Source organism: Rhipicephalus microplus, unplaced genomic scaffold, assembly GCF_043290135.1.
Source record: "Rhipicephalus microplus isolate Deutch F79 unplaced genomic scaffold, USDA_Rmic scaffold_27, whole genome shotgun sequence".
Classification (NCBI taxonomy): domain Eukaryota; kingdom Metazoa; phylum Arthropoda; class Arachnida; order Ixodida; family Ixodidae; genus Rhipicephalus; species Rhipicephalus microplus.
This window is the reverse complement of record NW_027464600.1, coordinates 5188530-5205198: the sequence shown is the minus strand read 5'-3', so window position 1 is coordinate 5205198 and position 16669 is coordinate 5188530.

The window sequence follows — 16669 nt, the reverse complement described above, 5'->3', positions numbered from 1 at the left end:
GAATTCATCAGTCGTGGCAGCCGAGATATAGGCATGAGTCGCTGATCTGGTGCTCTGGCTTAATGATGTGTAAGGTTTTGGCATCCAAATTTGCTGCACATAAAAAACCAATACCAATTAGTGAAATTTTTCATTAGCTCAAGGCAAAATGCATTAAAAACAGGTAGTACTTGGTTGTTACCATGTAACACTGCAACGTGAGTAATAGTTTTTTGGACAATAGTCTCTGAACAATTCAGCGAAGCATGAAATGATAATAGAACAGAGCTCATCAGTAATTTTTCTAATGCGTTACGTTGGTAATGAAATCATACACGCACATCTTCAACACAAGGTATTCGTTACAAGAAGGATGTACAGCAACAAGCTTCGGAAAACAGCAGCAGCAGCACCATCAGCAACAGCAAAAAAATTAAGTTAGCTGTAGTGCTAACTTGAAGTTGTTCATTTATTATCATGTTTTGTTTGTCCTGCCTACATGTACTCTCGTCCAGGTGTCTTTTGCGTAAGGCTAATTGTTCATCCCACTATACCAGAGGAACAATAAAGACGGATGATGGTGAATTATTACGCCAATTTTCGTGCTTCCCGAGGGGTATTGTGTTCTACTAATTTTTCTTGACCGCTATTCTTAAACACTTGCAAGCTCCTCGCTCAAGGTCAACTATCAAGAACCGGCGAGTAACAGGCGGACTAACTCTCGTGAGGGTAACTGTGAACAACAGAACCTGGCTGTCTCTTGTTAACCATGACGGTTAGGACTCTGTCTCGGTCCCTCGACCAAGGTGTACATCACGTACGGATGTACGGCGGTAAAAATTTCAGAAGCTGTCTCGGGCGAAGTGTCACTCGACTATTTAATGAGCTTAATGAGCCCTTCTCAAAACTTTCGTGTTTGGTCTGTACGCGTTGTTGTTCGTTGTGCAGCTACACACACCACGTCGTTTACAACGCTTCCACTCATTCCGCATCAACCTTATCCGTTGACGAAAATGAACTGGCCTAAAAAGGATATTAAGAAAAAGATAGGCGATGAGCAAGTGAAATACAGCAGGGCAAACGAAAATAGATTGAAAGAAAATTAGTTCTTAGTTATAGCTAGTTTGTGCCAACGAAATGAGAAAACAGAGAGAGAAGCTTGGAAGAGTTACTTTTAAAGACAGAAAAGAAATTTCGTTAATAGGCGACAAACAGTGGGCAATGAGACAGCATAAGAAAAGACGTGAAGCAAACGGAAGTGGACGTATATGTACAGTAGCTCCTCGCCATCCTGGGACTTATTGAAAGCCACTGGATATTGGCGCTGTAATTCATTCGGAATCAGAAGGCAAACGGACAAAGAAGCAGGAAACCCACAAACGCCTATTAACCTGCGACGTCAGATGATGGCGTCTGATAAAACAACCAAAAAGCTTGAATGCCGAGAAAATAGACAGACAGTAGAAAAAAACGGGTCACCGACACCGTAAACAAAGAGGGTGATTGGAAGAAAGAGCGGCATGGGGGTCGATAAACAAGGGATTATATATGATGATGCCACCCGTAGGAACAATATACGGCGACGGGGACGACTGTCTCTAGAGTAGTGACGGAATCGGGCTGTGTCGTACCACTCTTTGCTTTCTTCGCGCCAGGTGAACGCAGTGAAGGCAGCCGCCTCGTCCTTATAGCGCCGTACTGCTACTAAATAAAAGAGGTCTGGAAGTGTCCCACGAAAATACGAGACCGACAATCATGAGGCCGAACGATACCAAGTCCAAGCGGATACGGTTGGTCTAAGTTAGGTACTTCATGAAGATAAGAAATTTTTGAAAATTTGAGCTGTACGTGGAACGGCATTTCGACAGTTGAGAAGACGTAAAACATTTCGCACATAACCCGGGAACCATTTCTAGTGCTTATAGTGCAAACGTTTTCTCTTTACTGAGACAATACTTCAGCTGCTGAAGAAATATAAATTGCTTATGTTAAGTTACCTGCGCTTGTTGAATAAATTGGTGTTTACTGAATCACACGTTTGCTTTTCAAGAAAAGAAAATGGGTGACTGCTACAAACGCGACCAGCGACAGAACTATACTGGTAAAAAGAACGTTTTTATGGTTTGTCATGTGTCTTTAGCTACGGTTGCGTTGTTTTGTTGTGAACATATATTACAACCTCAATGGCAGGTAATGCTAAGAAGCGTTAATCTAACCTTGTCTCCTGTATTCAATTTTTTCAGTTTACGTATTTAACATTATTTTAAGCAGAAAGAGGCAAGAACAGCGAGTGTGTGAGGACAAGTATATTCAATTGTTAGTCCATTTTTGACATGCAAGGAAAAAAGACAAAGAGATGAGAAACCCAGTAAAAACTTTCTTAGGTTCCATCACAGCACGTTTATAGATGCTCCAAGTCCACGCATATTGTGATCCATGCACTAGTCTGTACGCATCTATCGAAGAAAAACGTTGGACAAGATGACGCAGCTCCCGCACGTTTTAGTCCGACACTACATTTCTAGAAAACGTTGGTCAGACCAACCCCATCGTGGACCAAGTACGTCAGCTGGCGTGTCCAATACACAATTAAAATCTGAAGTTTGTATGGCATGCCGACCGTGAAGAAAATACTCGTTTAGGTCACAGAAAAAATTGTTAGACATGACCTCTTGAGCTGCCCAATAAATACACAAAATGCGCAGCATGAATGACAATAGCACGCATTCAAAAGCCAATACCCGTTCTAACCCGTAATAAAAAAAGCGATGATTGCGCTAAAGAGTTCGGTTAAAAATCATATCTGCAGCTGTTCAGAAAACATTTATTTACATTATGTACAAAAATGAACAAAAATATTTGTTCTGAAAAGTTTATGTGTTTAGAAAAACTGGCTAACAATTTAGAGCACTTAGTACTGTAGGAGAGCTTAAAGCCGTGCCGTGCGCCTCACACTTTATGAAACCGTGTTGACAAAACTTTCTCCATCGCACGGAGCACATTTCGCGCACGCTTTTGGGCGTTTAGAAAAAGCCTTTAACGATTTCGAGTAGTTCGTATTCAACTATGGAAGAGCAGTAAGCCGTCCCGAGTACAGGCACCCAGAACGACATAGAGGCGTGTCGTGTTTACAAAAAGTTGTTAACAATTTAGAAATGTTGGAACTCTACAATGGGAGAGCAAAAAACCGTCCAATGAGGCCAAAGACACAGGTAGCAGCGGTATCAAGAAAGGAAAAATTATCGTACACTTAACCTTACATACACAAACGGAACATCGAAAACAAGTAAAGAAAGTGTATACATCTTACAAATGAGCAACAAAATCTAATTGATCACCGGGTATCCAAATGTTACAAGTCAAAAGAAAATTAAAATGAATCTAGTTAACCACATTTTACAGAATACCACGTATGCATGCATACTATAGAGTAAGCTCATGGCTAGTATGAAACAACTGGAAACTTCAGCTGTCCCTTCCTTACTCCGAAGAAACGTGTGGACCATCGTCGAAGGAAAGACGCTTCGCGGAGCGTTTCCAGCTGCTGATCTAGGTAAATCCACTAAATTAGCCGTATGTGTTGGAGTGCGGGATAGGCGCCTCTATATATGAAGCTTGTGCCGTACTTCCGCTAAACGGCGTCGTTGCCACAGTACGTACAAGGTCACTGTAAAGACCAGTGTTGCAAACAGCCCACGTTCTGCTCCCATGCGCACTGTGCAAAAGCCAAAGAAGCGTTGTATCTTGTAACGGACGCCTTTCACCATCGAGCACTGAAACAGGGCATGTTGGGCCGTCTCTCTTTTGCCGCAGTTTGGACAGCGGTCATTTGGTACAACTTCCCGAAGTGCTAACTGGTTACGCGTAGGCAAATGCCCTTAATCTTCTCAACCAGTTAGACTCACGCACCTGGTTAGGTACGCGATTGCAACGCCATTGCTTTCATTTTTTTCGGGCAGGATGCATTTTCATCCTCTTCGGTCAGTGTGGTTCTTTTCACCATTTTGTTTATTTCCTGTGATGAAGCATCTTCCAGACTGCATGAATCCATTGATTCTACAGTTCGTTTTAAGGCACTGGCAGCTATGTAAAACTTAAGGGGAATTTCCGCTCGTGGTCAGATGAACAAATTTGTCACAATTTTTTTAATGTACTGCTCTAGTACATCAAGAGCCTGGAGCCGGGGTAGTTGCTGTCATCGTAGAGCTTCTCTAATGTTTTTCCAGTCAGCGCTCTCGTGAATGTTGGTATGTCTAAAAGACCCAGGCCTCCATGGTTTGCGGGAAGCTGTTAAATTTCCCTTTGTACCTTTGCTGGTTTTCCTCCCCAGAGGAAGGTCCCCGCAATGGCGGCGAGTTGTCCTATAAGGCGAGGTAGAAGGACATTGTGTGCTATGTAAAACGCAGAAGCGCATGTCTGTGTCTTGACAAACGTTGCTTTTGCCGTTAGTGACAGGTTAAAATGAGTGGCTGCTGATATGACATATGTAGATCTCCTAAGTATACGTTATTCCAGGTCTTTTTTAAGACATCTCCTTCTTCGAAGTAAATGCCTAACACCTTAACAGCTTGAACATATTCGCCGTCCCCTGGCAATAGTTCTCTGAAGTCCCCAAAGCCTTACATTTGGTGGTGTTCAAAAGAGCCCCAGACAGATCGGAATACTGAGCAATAATGTGAAGGAATGTACTAAAGCTCGACAAGTTAAAAAAAATACCGAAATATCATCGGCGTATGCGACAATTTTGAAGGTTTCCTTGCCTGGCATCGAAAAACCCACTATGCGCTCGCAGTTTGCTACCTTTCTAATGAAAGGCTCTAGAGACAAAATGAATAATATCGGAGACAACGCAGAGCCTTGTCTCACTCCTTTTTGAATAACAAAGCTTCTGGTCACTTCATTGTTAAAATAAAGACCGCTTGATAGTTCCTGATAAAGTATTTGTACCAGTCGCACATACTGTTCTGGGAGGGCAAAGATGCGCAAATTAGCGGAAAGATACCAGTGTTCCACTCAATCAAATGCTTTGACCTGATCAGAGAAATAAATACCCTTGAGATCTGTTTTTCTTTGGCGTATGCGAAGAGGTCTCAGATGATTGTAAGAGGTACGAAAACGGAACATCCCGGTACTGCACATGACTGCGAGGGTGACCCAATTTCTTCCAGGAGAGGCCACAGACGCCGTGATAGCAACGTGCCTACTAAGTTAGAATATGTGTTTGGCAGGGTAATATACCTCCGTCATTTTGGATCTAACCCTTTTTTCAGCAATAGAATCACCATTTTTTCGCAGAAGGAATGTGGTTTTTGGCCGTCACATAAGAAAATATTTACACGATCAGTGATTGAATCTCCCAAGATATCGAAGAAACGCAGATAAAATACCGTGAGTGTTCCGTCTGGGCCTGGTGACGTGGACGTGTATTCATTGATTGTAGAGCGTACTACACTTCTTTATCAGTTTCTGCATATAATAATAAACCGTCTTTCAAGCCTACAGATGGCAAACCTTCACTGCTAGATGTCTCGACATAAAGGTAACAGTTCAAGCCCTTTCATGCATTTTAGATTTGTGGTTTTCATATAAAGACACAAGCTCGAGCCGCTAGTTTTCAGTAATAAAATGCCAACTTCCTGCGCAATTTTCGATAAGATGTCGACATCAATCGCTGTCAGACGTAATGTTTCAGGTGAGGACGTTGAACATTAAAGTGCTATTGCGCGTAGTGTTTCTTTTAGCACGAAAAATTGTACCTATGGTCGCAACCACAGGGTAGTACTGTATGAAAATATGTTTGCAACTGAAACAACGTAGTATGATTCTCTCGCACAGATTAATGGCTTGTGAGCCTCAGCCTTGAGGGTGGCGCTCGAACATTTATTGGTGGAGAATTTCGCAGTCAAAATTTTTTAGTCGGAAAATGCGGAGAATTTCTTAGTCGCACGATGTCGCGCTTACAGTCAGGTTTACAGTCAGGGGCGGACGCGCCGCCACCGCCGACGCTTCAGCGTCGGCGGTGGCGGTGCGTCCAGCCCCTGACTGTAAACCTGACTGGGCATGATCGCGTCTCACATCTCATGCCGCATGCTCTCGCCTTGTTCAAAGACACGCATGCTCGCGTCTCGCGCCGGCTCAGTAAGACACCCATAAAACTGTCGCTCACCCTACCCCCCCTCTTGCCTCGCAAGACCGACGCAGGCAGCGTTCGCTTGAATTTGAAGGGAACGGGTTTCTTTCATTCAATAGATACGAATAGTAAAGACGAATTAACACTTAAGCATTCCCCAAACCATACCCAATTACGCGACATGCACGCGATACCCCCCCCCCTACCACTCCACTCTGCGACACATTTACTCGAGTTCTCTCCGTGGGAAGACGCGGGCGGCATTTTTTTAACTGCTTGTATTTCTTGTTACGTGACCACCTGGGTCTATGACTCGCTCAGCTGATGCGAACGGACGGACGGATGGACAAATGGACCGGCGGACAGACGGACGGACGGACGGACGGATAGGTGGATTGATGGATGGATGGATGGATGGATGGATGGATGGATGGATGGATGAATGGACGGACGGACGGACGGACAGACAGACAGACAGACAGACAGACAGACAGGCAGACAGGCAGACAGACAGACAGGCAGACACGGAGACAGACAGACAGACAGATGAATAGATAAATGGATGCATGGACGGATGGACGAATGGATGGATGGATAGACAGATGGAGGATTCGCGGTTTATAAAACACTCCAAAGCTTCGCCGCAGTCACCATCATTCACTGTGTGGATGCTTTGGTTTTTATTTTCAAGCTTTAACCGACTATACCAGGTGGGCGAAAAGTCATCCCAATACACTGAGATTACAGAGATGGCGTTGCTCCAAAAAACTTTCGCCCCCCTCCTCTGAAGGGTCACCCTGCGCACGCCAATGGGTCCCACTATGGTAACGCACAAGCCATTTGTTGGCCTACCTGTTGCCTTCTTCCTCTATTGGGGAAGTTGAGTGCAGTGAAACTGATTTATTTCCGTGAAATATACGCATTTATGAGTGTGATACTTTTCCAATAGACCGCACAGACTTTTTGCTAGACCTGCACAAGCTACAAAAATAGAAAAAAAATATCTGACAAATTAGGGACATCAACAGACTTTATCGTACCCTGATTTCTAGTGTTACGTCTATTTTCTTTGATTGATCTTCATGTGCTCCCCTTTAGCGTCACCATTAGTTATTTTGGAAAGCATGCAACAATGTCAGATGTATACGCGCTAAACTCATCATGAAGAATGCGTTCGCAATGAAGTCCCTGTAAGTGTTGTCACCCGAACAGGACACCTATGACGGTTTCCGACTTCGCATTGGCTTGCGATGCATGTAACAAACAAAGGTGTGGGCTTAGAGATATGGTTTCATAACTCACTGGTAGCAGTTTCAGAGGCTAGAGGCATTAGTAAATAATGCTGTTAGTAAAAAACAGGTATGACTGTACGTAGTATGCGGCACACTGGTAGCATAAAGACACACGAAGGTTAGAACTGCGAATTTGAGTCTTTATACAAACAGACTCACCAGTCACTTTTCTAGTAAGTTCGCGCCGAAATGGAGAAAGGAAGCTTGGAACGCATGGATTAGACTCAAAAATGGGAACCGTCATCAACCCGGTATATCCTCCTTCGAACGGAATAAATACTTGTTTGCAGTTCTGTGTCGAAGACGATTCAAGATGAAAATGAGCTGGTGGTGTGGGCAAAGTGCAGCACGGGATTTTGGAGAAGCACAGGGGCGTATTTACGAGAGTGCGGCGGGCACGCCTCTGTGTTCATACGAAGAAAGTACGCTCTCGCGAAGGCGGAAAAATCTCTCCTCCTCGTTAAGTCAGCTCGCGTAGGCTTTCTACCATCTCCTCTTCCCAAAGCCAGCGTCTCTAGGCCGTGTCATCAATATTAGGTGCGAACGCCCGACGCCGCCAACACTCGGCGACAGGCTTGTTCCTCGGTTCGCGTTGGCAGGTTCATGAGAGGACAAAAAGCTCCTTGCGGCTGTAGATAGGTATACAGGATAGACCTCCTGTACCGCGGTGTCAAGATAAATGCGATGGCTTCTTCGTTCAGACTCTCAATACCGTGGCTCGCTTTCCCTCCCTCGCAATGCTCGCGCCCTCACGAATCTGGAATGTCACTATTAGGGGCTGTCGAGCTCTTCGGAGCTGTCTCATGACATGGTCATTAATATGGAAACCTGTCATCACAATATTCAAGAGCGATATGTATGCAAAAGGCCTTCACAGAAAAGAAGGCAGGGAAAAGTGAAGCTTTTTATCTCCTCCACACATCGCTAGTCCGTCTTCATGTATGAAAGAGAAGGGGGGGGGGAGCAGAAAAGGTAGAGGACATAGACAGAATGCACCACTTCAATATTGGCATATGCTCGAACTAAATGTTCATATCATCGTCACCCGCCTCTATTTGCGACAGATGTTGAGGTTGCCATAATTGGAAAAAGTTTAATCGCTGTTGTCACAAAATCACTGGCACTGTAAAGATTCATTTGAACGTGCATTACCTTTGTCACCGTCTCAGTCGGCATCATTTATAAGTGTACGGCTGTCCTATTAGGCAGCATTAGCACATTTCTTTAATGGCTCTTTGTTTTGAAATCACTGTTTCGTCCTGCGCTTGATTTTATTTTTCTCCGGGCCCTTCTCTTGTTTAGTTGTAATATTTATAGGTGACGCTCTTAAGTACTCAACTTACATACCCAACTTACTGTGCTCTTTGCATAATATAGAAGAGGATGTACTGACGTCTTATTGACACCGTGGTATCGGTACAGGTCATGCAAGTATTCTATGTTGCGCAGTGATTAAGGTACATAAAAGTAAAACACTCTCACTCTGCTTTGGCAGGCTAGCGGAAACACAAGTGAGATTATCTTTGTTTAAACATTTCAATGTAAAAAAAGCAGGCGAGGTTACGTAAACTATTTGTTGACACCTTTACCATGGTGTTGCTGAAATGTTTACATGGCTTAATCAAACCAACATTATACAGTAGCTTTCACGAAATAAGTTATGACAGGTCTTCTCATCTTCTAAAAAAAATCAACCAAGGGCAAGCAGGTTTGCTTCACGGGATTCACTTTTGTATTTCCTTCTCTCGACACTACCACCTCCACATCGAACGAGTGTACAGCCCCAACTATAGATGCTGTCATCTGTCTGAAATACTACGGACCTGTCCTGTGACTGTCATCACTCTTATATTCACAGCAAGTGTTGATGATGGCTACTGGAACGCGATGTGCTTTTTAAGATTATCAAGAACCGCAAGCACTGTTATGAAGTATTCGAAGAGCACCGAACTACGCTTTAGATCCTAACGTCACCACTTTGATGGTTATGCGTGTACGTCTCACTTCTATCGCATTTCCACAATAAACTTAGTTTTCTGTTTCATTCCTTTCATGGGCGGCGTAAAAAGCAGGCCACAACTTTCTCAGTGGTCCACAGGCCGACTTCTTACCCTCCCTCAAATTGATCATCTCTCTCTCTTTCTCGTATCTCAAACGTGCCCCATGATTACCATCTTTAGCTATAACAATTTATTAGACTGCATAATTGCTGCACATTGCAAACGCACTTTACATATTGTGATTTGATTTGATTGATTTGGGGGGTTCAACGTCCCAAAACCCGCAATTGATTATGAGAGACGCCGTAGTGGAGGGCTCCGGAAATTTTGACCACCTGGGGTTCTTCAACGTTTACCCAAATTTGAGTACACGGGCCTACAACATTTCCGCCTCCATCAGAAATGCAGCTGCCACAACCGAGATTTTATCCTGCGAACTTTACATATTGTGAGAAACGCCACTACTAAATGACTATATTGTCATTTTGTGTCCTTATGGACGCATTCTATAAACGTAAAATAACGTCTTTCCCATGTTAAGGTTTGATCAGCAGGCTTAGTCCTACGGCTTCGATTCGCTGATCAGGACGAATTCTTTTGGCTACAAAGAAACTCTGTTTCTGTGAATCCGAAAGAATTTCCTTGCGGCCTCGAGCTACAAATAGGTGGTAGTCAATTTCACTTTCCCAGCCTTTCTTCCACCTTGCGCGATTTCGCAGAACCAATTCGCAATTGTTATTGCATGTTCAATCACAATCCCCATCGAATATATGTGGCGACTCAAGCCAGCTGTTGTGTTGAGCACGCTATGCTTCCGAACATAAGTCAGAAGAGTCTCTCTCAAGCGAATATCTTGCCGGTGCAGTGTCATCTTTCAAAGAGCACTAGAGAAAAGCCAAGCACAGCATTGGACCACGAAATTGAGTGGAGTGTTCAAAACATCGCAGGTATCTCAGAGTTTTAGTTTCATGAGGCTGAGTTAGCAAACAGTGAACTCAAGACGAGCTGTCTCTTATGACCCGGTATAAAACCACGTCACGAAAGCAATCCTTTACAGCAAAGGAAAAAAAATGGCAGCATATCCATGGAGTGAATGATGGAGAGTGGGGCGAAGCATCCATCCGTCCATTCGTTCTTGCTTCCGTCCGTCCATGCGTCCATCTGTGTGACCGTCCGTGCATCCATTCGCCCGTCCGTGCGTGCGTCTGTTCGTGCGTCCGCATGTCCGTCTGTGCGTTCGTTCCTGCGTTGGTCCATGCATGCGCCCCTGCGTCCATCCATGCGTCCATCCGTCAGTGCAGCCATGCGTGAGTCCGTCCATGCATCTGTCTGTGTTTCCGTTCGTCCATGTAGTCAACACTCCAAGTACCACCATCTTGCATCTTTTCCTCATTTATTCCGCATATAGAAGCACCGCCATCCAACTGACATTCCAAGAACTAAACGAGAGGTGGCACACGCACACTTTCTTACGGCTTGCGCTTCGTGTCTACTTCCCACCTTTAACGACCTTGAATTCATAGTATATACTAGTTCACTGTATTTATGGCACTGCGGCCCAACGCTCACTAAACATTTCTAAAACCAAGGAGGTTATGCCCAGCGAGTATAACGTAGCAACCCTTTCTTGTCAGATAGTGCTCAATGTACATGCCAATGGCTGCTAATGGGGAATGAGAGACAGGAGAATTCGGCTTTTAGTTAACGCGCACGCTGCGATTTTTTTATTGTTCAACTACGCACAGAAGTAATCTCTCACCGGCACCACCTTGGAGGTCAAAATGTAAAACTGGTTACACACTATGACTACTACTACTACGACTATGAGGGACGAACGGGTGCCACTATGAGGAGCTTTGTCCCTAAAAAGGAACAATAGGCATAGAACAGAAACAACTATAACAGCAACCAAAACGCTTCTATGCGTAAACCTCTAAACTTGTTCTTAGTACATAAATGTTTCACCAGTCTTCTGCGAGTGCACTAAAGTTCTTGCAATATGAGAAGAATGAATCAGCTCACTCTATTTTGACTCTTTAAAAAAATGAGGACGTGGAGAGAGGGCGTGAACGACATGCGTTAGTAATACTTGACTTGTGGCAATTTTCCCTGGGATCTACGTTTTGTTTCAGTGTTTCCATTGTGCAATATTTATTGAAAAATACTAAATACTTTTTTAACTGTAAGGCTACAAACATACTGCTTGTGAACTGGCTAATTATTTTGTGGGACACGTAAAATAATCACCGACCTTCAGAGCTGAGAAAACATTACTGCGGATTGTGAAATAAAAATCTAAGTTTTCTGTGAATACACTTCAGTAGCTGAAGCGCTGGAACAGAAACTACAGCTTGCGCGACTGTGCGTGCAACGTGACTACTAGCTTGACTCTCGTTATCAAAGCGTCCTCACCATAATTACCGCATTTTGCGAAAGTCATGGCTGTTTATATTCACCTGTGGTACCATCATTGTTAAAGGTAATTTTATTATCCACATAGTTATCACCTAAGTATGGAAGCAAAGGTGTAAAGCTGCATAATTTTGTATTCAGTGTGTCTTTATTCCACCTATGCGGAGATTTTGACGTCAGGAAGTAACAATAAAGTGTAAAAGCTACTTCATGATTTATGAGGGCACAGATGCTCTGTTGCAAAAGCAATTTAGGATATTTTTGTAGTAGAACCCGAAACTCGTTCGATTTTAAACACTACAATGGTAATAGCAATCAACCTAAGTTACGAGTCGTGACTGCTTAGGAGGAATACTACTATCGATGCTTATCATTAAGTAATTTCTCAAGTTGATACACATTTAAAACAAAAAAAAACAAAATTAACCCAGGTCGCATTTCGAGCGCCAAGCTTCAAGGAAGCGCGGGGCGGGGCAGCATTACTTGTTTCTCTTCGGTCTTCGCTTTTTTCTCTACCCACTTTTGTTTTGTTTATTGTAGTTCCTGTGTTTTTCTGTCTATTTCTTTTTGTATCTATTCTCTTCCTTTCTTTTCTCTATTTCTTGCTTGCTTCCTATTTTTTGAAATTTCGTACGTCGCCTATCTATCTATCTATCTATCTATCTATCTATCTACCTATCTATCTATCTGTCTGTCTGTCTGTCTGTCTGCCTGTCCATCTGCCTGTCCTTCTGCCTGTCCGTCTGTCTGTCCGTCTGTCTGTCCGTCTGCCTGTCCGTCTGCCTGTCCGTCTGCCTGTCCGTCTGTGTGTCTATCTATCTATCTATCTATCTATCTATCTATCTATCTATCTATCTATCTATCTATCTATCTATCTATCTATCTATCTATCTATCTATCTATCTATCTATCTATCTATCTATCTATCTATACTATATGGGCCCTTCAGGTTTGACCACACGCACCCGTTCCAGCGCATCAGCGCAGGGCTGTTTGACGCGGCGCCGCGGCCTCTTCCTTTGGAGAGAGTGGGCGTGTCGCTCCACGTAGCCATGCGACTTCTCTCTCTCTCTGTAGAGAGAGGGCACAGTGCCGCGTCAGAAGGCCATGCGCTGACGCGCAGCAACGGTTGTGTGTGGTCAGGCCTTTAAAGTGATCTGCACCTGATATCACCATCAATGTACTTGAAGAACAAGAGGAAGGAAACTTCTATTTGGCACGAGCACGCGCTCAATATGTTAAAGATGGCTGCGCCATATGTTGTTGTGTCTGCGTTACACCAAACAACGACGACAGCTTACGGCCACGGCCAGCGCCTCCTTTATAATATTGAGGAGGCGCTGCCACAGCATACGACACCGTTTGACAGCCCGGCCCCGCTGAAGTACTCTGCAATTGGTATATTTTTGTGGGTTTGCACCAGTACCATCAAGCGAGGCATTCGTGCATTTTCGCGTGACTACTCAGTGAAATTACGTCTAAGCAAACAGGTGGCACCGCATGGTGTTTTACGTCGAAGAAGATACAGTTGCTTCGATATGCCATATTTCCCGATTGTCGTAGCGCTTGGAGGTGCAGCCGTATTACCTTCGCGCACGCTACGCCCTGTGAAAGGTACGTCGATGTCTAAGAACATGCAAAGGATAACTAAATCAGCTGCGGTCATGGCGAAGGCATCGTGTCCTTCATAAATCCGCAGAATATATGAGTATGCATTTACCAGAACAGTCCGTCATAACGTTGTGCTGTTTCTCACTGACATTGCTGTTTCTCTTTGCGAGTTGCGAAGGGCAGTCCGGTAATCGGCGAATAAGTACCAGACAACGAAGAAAGAAAGAAAGAAATAACTTCGCAACTCGGAGAATGAAGGAAAAGATCACTTGATGTTTGTCATCTAGAAAGGAACAATGTCCCTGAAAGCCGCGGAGAAGTCATTCTCAACGGGGACGCTAAAAACTACCGGTTCGTGTGCGGTTGGTTCATGATAAGTGCGTACTCCATAGCTGAGGTCGCTCCATTTCAAAACGATTTCTGTGTCCTTCCAACATTATTTATTCAGCTCGCTGAATTGAAATAGAGTGACAGAGGAGGACAAGGTGACGTCGATTAGCTTTTCACTCGCTTGAAACGCACGAGCAAGCTACTTCAGCTCTCCGTACAAATGAAGTCATCAATAACTCATTCATGTGGTTCTTTTTTACGTTTATGATTAGTTGTTGCTACTGTTAGAGTTATTTTGGTCGGAAAGAGGAAGAAAGAACCTTAACAATAAACCTTTGTGTAAAAGGGAGTTTCAGAGATTACCCGTTTTTATTAGTACAACTTTGTCAAGATGCCTTGTTATATTATTCGGAATTTTACAAATTAGGCTTCTGAGGGTTAACAACGTCGTTTTGTCTACCAAGCCGCGTATGCCGAAACAAAAATAAAGCCTCAGTTAAGCGCTGTTGTTGGTGCATTCTAACGCTTGCATGCGCAACTGTTTCAAGAATGATGGATCTATAATGCCCAACGCTTCCAGCCTTCACTCCTATAGCCCTAAGTGTCTTTCCTTCCATGGTAAGGCTTTCATTACACTCGTATGCGGTTCATAAGATTTGGACCTCGTCCTACAATTTACCTGCATTGCATCACTTTGTTTACGCGACAGACAGACAGACAGACACACAGACAGACAGACAGACAGACAGACAGACAGACAGGCCGGCCGGCCGACCGACCGACTGACCAACCGACTGGACTGGACTGACTGAATAACCGACTGACTGACTGATTTATTGATTGATTGATTGATTGATTCATTCATTCATTCATTCATTTTGACTCATAGGTGCCATGTTCTTACTCTTCTCTGATTACTCTCTAGACAAAGGAACCGAAATAATGTTGTCACAGGCATTGTCGACACCACTATGATCATAATTATCAGCAACATGGCTACCGTCATTGCCTCCTCTTATATTGAATAAAATTATGCGTACTGCAGGGCAGAGACATCTCCCGTAAACAACCAATTGATCTTCTTTTGTGCCAGATCATGCCAGTACCGCCTAGATGACGTCCTTACTTCGCCTAGCTCCACCTTGTTTTCTATTCACTCCATAAAACTGGTCGTTATCACTTATGGGGCCCTACGCCTTTCCAGACCTGCACGAGCTTGTTACCTACAAACTTATGCAGACCTACAGGAAAATCAGCTGCTCCTGTTATTTATCTTCTTCGCGCCGATACGTTCGTATGTCTAAACCTTACGTTCAATATAAATGTATCTGAAAGACAGGAAAGTTACCCAAATAAATTTCGGTCGGGCACTTTACACGGGCAGAATGGGGAGAAAAGATAAGGCAGGAATTGATAAGGCTGCTCACTTCTAGCGCATCGCCTCTAGTGAGTCGTGTGTGTGCCCAAATTACGAAAAATGCCGTGTGAAAGTGCATCATAGGAAAGCCATGGGCAAGCTTTGTCGCTTTTGGAATCTCTATACCGTTTCGTTTCATTTGGCTCAACCACTGGGAGGGTCAGTGATCTGTCAGCCGACTGAACATACTTGCATGCCTGCTGCAAGCGCAGCAGGTCTCCTTCTGGAAGACTGGACAGCCTGTTGGAGACGCCCCCCCGGATCAAGGGCACAGTTTCCTCAATTTGTAAGGAAAAGGGCAGCGGTTTATTTAGCGTTGCCGCACACTTGAAAACATGGACTGAGGATACGGGCATGATTGACATCTGGTAAGGGTTTTTTTGTGATGTATGAACTCGGACAAAGAGCATGTTTTCATGTGGCTCCAAGCTTCCGGACCAGACGCAGTAACCCACAGGTTCAGACGCTAAAACTGGGTCGCTTATGTTGAAAACAGAACAAAAGAGCGCTATTTTACGATGATTTTAATGCACTATAACTAACCTTAAGCCATTCTAATTACTACTGTGTGCCCCAGCACGCCATGTTTCGCAAGGAGGATGAGGCGCAGGCACTTAAATTTGAAGAAATTTGAATTTTAGACCTGAATGGATAAACATAGATGTAAATTTGTTTTTTGAAAGCAAGACTTATGAGATTGGGGTCGCGGCACACATAATATCAGTGGGTGTAATTGTTTCTGTTTCAGACTTCTCCTGCTATTCTCAGACGTGAAAGAAGATTTGTAGTTCCCCGTGGAATGTCAATCGGATCTGCATTCCAGTTTGTGAGATCAATAACACCTTCTGTACTATAGCTTCACCCTGTGACACACCCACTTTCTCATCTGAAAGAAGGCAAAGTGTTTCACTATAAAAGATAAAGGAAATCCGCTACCGCATCAGAGATTGAGAGAAAAGTATTCGACAATGATGCGATGCTCATATCACGATGGAAGGTCGAGACAACTAATAATAATAACTGTATAGTTTTTCGTTCAAAAGTGAGGGAATTATTACGAGTGACGCCGTAGTGGAAGTCTCCAAAAATTCTCGCCACCTGGAATTCTTCAACTTATGCACAAGCTTATAAGCACAGCTGGCGCTGGCATTTTGCCTCTACCAACGAGCCAGCAGTCAAGCACAATTGACTGAAAAAAGCTAGGGAGACCAGTATATGAGCTTTTAAGAGCCCGAATTTTGATCCTGTGAGTGAGTCCACTATTTCAATCTCTTTTAGTACGTACTAACCGAGAATGCGGGAAAACAAGTTCCATGTTTTTAGTTATCCAGTGCGGAATGGAAAACACCGCAACCGTAGCCCCTCTCATCGTGGTCAAATAGACAAAATACACACACACGTTTGTAAGATTGGTGGCCTATTTGAGGCCATACTGATAGAAAAGCACAAGCGCTGATACATCCCGCGTATCACACTGGTTGTATGTGGTTGCCTTTCA